The 6166-nt window shown below is 45.9% G+C and overlaps 1 protein-coding gene across 1 annotated transcript in view; it reads left to right on the top strand.

The window, feature by feature from the left end:
- Positions 1–254: 254 nt before the first annotated feature.
- Positions 255–6166, top strand: part of kcnd1 (potassium voltage-gated channel, Shal-related subfamily, member 1) — a 55684-nt gene continuing 49772 nt past the window's right edge. Inside the window, exon 1 of the mRNA XM_070967898.1 lies at positions 255–502. The gene's annotated coding sequence lies outside the window, so the exon portion shown is untranslated. The remainder of the gene's footprint in view (positions 503–6166) is intronic.

The raw sequence follows: 6166 nt of genomic DNA, 5'->3' as shown, positions 1-6166 counted from the left end.
GTGTGTGTGTGTGTGTGTGTGTGTGTGTGTGTGTGTGTGTGTGTGTGTGTGTGTGTGTGTGTGTGTGTGTGTGCGTGTGTGGAGAGAGAAAAAAGAGGGACACGAGGGAGTGAAGAGGAGGAAGAGGGTGACAAATGACAACGAACAGAGAGAAGAGAGAGAGAGAGAAGGGAGAGGGAGGGGAGGGTCGAGCAAGCAAATGGGAGGTGGAGCCAGAGAGAGAGCGAGCGAGCGAGTGTGTGTGTGTGTGTGTGAGAGAGAGAGAGAGAGGAGGGATGACAGGAGATGTGGTTGTTGCCGCGGCAGCAGAGCAGGACAGATCTGAGACAGTAAAACAACACTCCTCCTCCTCTTCCTCCTCCTCCTTCTTTTTTATTACTCCTCCATCCTCTTGCATCCGTCCGTCCCGCGAACACCTGGAAAAAACTGCTTCTGCCTTCCTCACCACTCCTCTTCTTCTTCACCTCCCTCACCTTCATCATCATCATCATCATCAGCTGTGGTAAGTAGGATGAAAACTGCTCCAGATACACCGCTTACTGCTGAGAATAGAATAGGAAGGGAGTGGAGAAGTCGGGTGGAGAAGAGGAGCAGGATGGGACAGCGGGGTGGAGAGAGGAGGAAGAGTTTGGAGGGGAGAGCAGAAGAAGAAGAAGAAGGAGAAGAAGAAGAAAATGGAATCAGAGTAGAAAACTTAAAGTGAAGGAGAAAAGAAAGAAAGATGGAAAGTAGAAAGAATACAGACAGAACGAAAAGAGCAGAAGTGGAACATCAGGACAGAGAGGGAAGAACAGAGTAGAACAGAACAGAACAGAGTAGAACAGAACAGAACAGAGTAGAACAGAACAGAACAGAGTAGAACAGAGTAGAACAGAGTAGAACAGAACAGAACAGAGTAGAACAGAGTAGAACAGAATAGAATAGAACATATATTACTCTGTTCTGCTGTTTTATTCTGTTCGAGTAGAACAGAATCAAACAGAGAACAGAGAACAGAGTGGGTTGAGTTGTTTTTGTACAGTTGAGAGTCTGTGGGCAGAAAAATGTGGAAAAATATAGAATAACAGGTAGAAGTGGAGAAGACAAAAATAGAAGATTACATAGTGTGTGTGTGTGTGTGTGTGTGTGCGTGCGTGTGTGCTTGTGTGCGTGTGCATGTGTGTGTGCTGAGGTTGACGTAATCCAGTGGTATGAATTAGTGATGAAGTTCTGTGTGTTTGCTATTAACGGTGGTTAGCATTCACACACACATGCACGCACACACACACACACTTTTGCATGCATGCATGCACACACATGCACACACACATTGTGCTCATTAATATTCACACACCTGCTTCTGTAGCCGTCACACGATGAAATGTCATTTTATTCTTTTCTGCCGTTAAAATAAATGTAAAGCTGAGTTTGAACTCAAGCAGAAAAATGATCTGAAACGCATCGACGGAAAAACGGCGACGCAAAGTCGAGTTCAGTCGTGACGGGGGTCGCGTGCCCGCTGTGGTCTGGCCATGTCTGCTGTGTCTCAACGCCGTCTTCTTCCTGTCTGCGACTCTCAGACAAACTCTTTAAAACGCCTCACAAATGTTTAGTTTAAATGAAAAGTTTCATTTGGTAACGTTCATAATCTCACACAGCTGCTCGCTCTAACAAACAGGAGGGAGTGGAGCATCTGCTGGGACTATTTTCAGCGGCGGATGAATGCACGTTTGGAGCTGCAGTGAGTGTTTGTGGCAGCAGGAGTGTGTGTGTGTGTGTGTGTGTGTGTGTGTGTGTGTGTGTGTGTGTGTGTGCGTGTGTGTGTGTGTTCATGTGATGAAGGAACAACAGTGAGGCTCACTGATGAGTTTTAATGGAGGTCAGCGGCTCAGAGGAAGACTGAACTGTTAGCAGTTAGCAGTTAGCAGTTAGCAGTTAGCATTGACTGCTTGGAATTTATTGACCTGTAAAATTAGAGAACTATCACCTGATTTGTCTTTTAAACAAACATTTTTGTTCGGCCTGTTTTGTTAAATTCAAAAAAAGGGAAGAAATATGGAAGAACGATGTTTTGTTGTTGGAGAAGCTTTGTCTTTTTGATTTGAGTATTTTTTAAAAGCTCCAGTTTTCTCGTGCGATGCTCAATAACAGAATGATCTGAAAATGGAACATGGACGCCTCACCGCCACGCCGCCGACTGCAGCCATCTCGAGCTTCTGTCGTTTAATTCAGACTGAAACATGGATCCGTGAACATCCATCCATTGACACTGTGTAACTCATGAGGAGGTCCAAACATTCAGGATATGAGCGACCTCTTTGTCAGAAATGCGTTGGAGCAGCTGGTGCGTCAGTTTCCAGTGAAGCCGAACAGACTCAGCTGATATTTCAGTCAGTAACTGACGAGCCGACAGGAAAAACGCACCAAAAATCGATCAGTAGTTCTGTCGACAAACTTTTCACTAACGGTGGCAGTCAGCGCTAACCTCAGCGACAGTTTCCTGTGACTCCTTCACAATAAAAGCCACCCGTGTTTGTGCAGTTGAAGTGTTTTGATGTGAAGCAGCAGGAAACGTTGAGCTGGCAGTAAATGAATCCAGCTGTGAATCGACCGCAGGACAGCGAGCAGCAAGCACCGAGGCTGATATCAATCACGTCACATGACGAGCGGTCGCTCTGGAGCGCAGCCTGCGGCGTTTCCAGTCAACCCTTCATCGTTTGGCAGACTTCACCAACAGCAATGAAAAGTTCAGCAGAGAGCTGATTACACGACGAAAACACGGCGAAGAGCTGTGGCACAAAATGCATCTATCAGTTAGAAGTTCAAGATTTTTATCGTGTTAGATCCTTTTTTTTGAGACTGTTAATGGCTGAAAGCTTTCATTGCTGGAGCTGGAGATGTCTTTCATGCACAGGGCTTGAATTACTGGACTTACTGGTAGCCAGTCTGAGTCCAAGGCCTGGCAGACCACTGACAGTCAGTGACTACTGCAGGAGAAGTGTCCATCAGAAATGTGGTTTAATCTGAGGAAGGTCTCTGTGAGCATAACTTTAAATGTCTTCACTCAGATTCCAGCTGAACTTTCTGCTTCAAAACGGAGTACGAGTACTTTGGAGCACTTTGAGGTGAACAGAAGACACAAGCTAGAAACAGATTGATAGAATCAGGTGACGCTCTGTGAGCCCGATCACTTCAGAGCTTCACTTACTGCTAATGCTTCACTCTGTTTGATCAGGATCTGTTGGATCCTGTGCTTCAGTCCTACTGTGTGTGTGTGTGTGTGTGTGTGTGTGTGTGTGTGTGTGCGTGCGTGCGTGTGCGTGCGCGCGCGTGCGTGCGTGCGTGCGTGCGTGCGTGCGTGCGTGTGTGTGTGTGTGCGTGCGTGCATGCGTGTGTGTGTGTGTGTGTGTGTGCGTGCGTGTGCGTGTGTGTGTGTGTGTGCGCGCGCTGCAGTGAAGTGCTGCTCGCTGATGGTCGTCTAATGGTTTCACACAAACACTCAGACTGACCGGCCATGTGCTGCTCTTCATCACTGTGCGTGCGTGCGTGCGTGTGCGCGTGTGTGTGTGTGTGTGTGTGTGTGTGTGTGTGTGTGTGTGTGTGTGTGTGTGTGTGTGTCTTCCTCCTGTTACTCTCTCAGTCAGTTTGACTGGCGGCACTCTCGCTGTGTGTTTCTTAGTTAAAGCTCCGGTGTGGAGGGTTTATGGGATGTGTTGGCAGAATGGTCACATGATATTCACAGGTATGTTTTCAGAATCACCTGGAAATAAACATCATGGTGTTGTTATTGACGGACAGTGAGCTCTTTATACCTGCAGTCTGCCATGTTTCTACAGTGGCCTGGAAAGGACAAACCAAACTCCAGAGAGTTTTTTACATTTCTCACGCCAGCCGTCACAGAGAGGAGACGGAGGGGGAGACAGAGGGGGGGACAGAGGGGGGGGCAGAGGGGGAGACGGGGGGGGGGGGGGGCAGAGGGGGAGGTGGGGGGTTTCAGTTCTGCAGCTTCGCCACTAGCTGTCACCAAATCCTACGTACTGGTCCTTCACTGGACCGTCGTCTGTCTTCGTCAGAGTGACACGTTTCAGGTGGACATCAGTTCATTCAGTGTCTTCAGTAGCAGCCGGCAGCTCCAGCAAAGATCTCAATGAGGAGCAGCAGTTAGCGTTTGGAGTGACCTCAGCAGGTGGCCAGTTCTTACTTATCGTACCGTTAAAGGTCCAGTGTGAAGAAACATCTAGTGGTGAGGTTGCAGATGGCACCCAGCTGAACACCCCTTGCCTCCCCCTCCATGAGTCAGTGTTTGGTTTGGCCTTTCTGGGCTACTGTAGAAGCATGGCGGTGCAACATGGTGGACTCTGTGGACTCTGAGGACCTGCTCCTCTGTAGATATGAAGAGATCATTCTCAGGTAATTTTCAGGTGCTTCTGCATCGATGGAAACTGTGAATATTAGATTCCGTTTCAGCCGTAAATCCTCCACACTGGAGCTTTAAAGTGTCCGACTTTAATGTTTGTAAAGCCGTTTTTATTTGCTTAAATCACTGCTGGGTGTCATAATGTTTTGTACCAGTTCAGATTTTCTGTGGATTATAATTCCTGTTGATAATCTGAGTCTGTGAAGTCATTTGTAACTACATTCCTCAGATAAATGTGCTGAAGTAAAAACTGCAGTTTTTCCCCTCTGAGATGTGGTGGAGCTGAAAGTGACATAATGTGAAACACTGTAGTAAAGTTACCTCAAAATTGTACTTAAGCACAGTGTTTAAGTAACTGTACGTAGTTATTTTCCAGCAGAGATGACAGGAAATGGAAAAGGATGAGAGGAAGGTTGGAGAGGAAGAAAAGAGTAAAAGACATGTTTCATAAAAAAGTCCTAATCAATCAAATGAGTTATTGATAGGACCAAAAATATCTTAAAGTTTAATGTGAAACTCGTCCTCCTGCAGACTTCCTGGGTCCATTTGACTCGTTATTGATCGGTGATCAGAGAGCCATGCTTCCCCGTTATCGATTGGTGATCACAAACACCTTTTCTGCTCCATTGATCAGCGATCAGAGACCTGTTGTCTTGGTATTGATCGGATCACAGGCAGAACAGAGCAGAGGCGGCGGGACTCTGATTTCACATTCACAGAAACGTTTGTCATGTCAGCAGAGGATCAGGTTACATCCTGTTTTATTTTGAAAAGCAGCGTATCACATGGAGGAAAACACGATATCTGAAATTCATCTGTCACTGTTTCACAAACAGATTCACAGTTTCTGTGCAGAAAACCCTGAAATCAGATCCGTTTGGCTCCAGATGATACAGTCAGGAGCATCTGTGACATTAATCCACCGGAGCGAAGAGGAAACGGCTAAAATGAAGCATTAAAGTCAGTGTTTCACTCGGTTAACAGTCAGCCTGAGCACAAAGTCAATTCTACAACAAAAACTCAGTGTTGTCCAGGCGTGATGATCAGCTGACTGTCAACTGACAGAAAAATAATCAGAAACCATTGATGATAAATTATTCATTTAAGTCCTTCAAGTTTCTTCAGGGTCTCAGGCTTTATGTCTTAAAACTGCTGGACTAAAGCCTTTAGAGACGTCAGCGAGGACGTTGCTTTGCCTGTTTTCTGAGTGAAACGATTAATAGAGCTAATAATTGTCAGATTAATCAAAGTGAGAATCATCAGCTCTTTAATATTATCAGGCTGGCTTTAATTCAACGATTAAACAGACAGAATGAAGTCAAACTGTACAAGAAAAGTCCATTTTATGAGAACTGATTTTTGTCCTCATAACATCAGCTGTTCGGTGTTGCTCAGATCTCCCTGATGTTTGGGCACGAACACTCTTTAAGTGTCAGATTGTGATGAATTCAGACGAGGAGGAGATAACAATGATGAAGAGGAAACACTGCACAAATGTTCAGGTTAAACGTCCTTCATACGTCTTCCTCTGAGACATCTGAATGTACAGCGTGTCTCTCAGTTGGACGGTGTGTCATGGGCCAGATGCATGATACTCCTCCGATCGCAGTACTAAATGATACACCTGTTTACTGTATTCACTTCACAATGAATGTACAGAGGCTCATCGCGGACAAACAGAACAATCATGGGCATTAGAGGAGAAGTGCAGCCATGTTTGTTTGAAGCTTTTAAGATGAAACACTGACTGACGCTGAGATGAATAAGACA

Source organism: Chaetodon trifascialis, chromosome 8 (genome assembly GCF_039877785.1).
Source record: "Chaetodon trifascialis isolate fChaTrf1 chromosome 8, fChaTrf1.hap1, whole genome shotgun sequence".
NCBI lineage: Eukaryota > Metazoa > Chordata > Actinopteri > Chaetodontiformes > Chaetodontidae > Chaetodon > Chaetodon trifascialis.
This window is presented reverse-complemented; position numbering and strand designations above follow the sequence as displayed.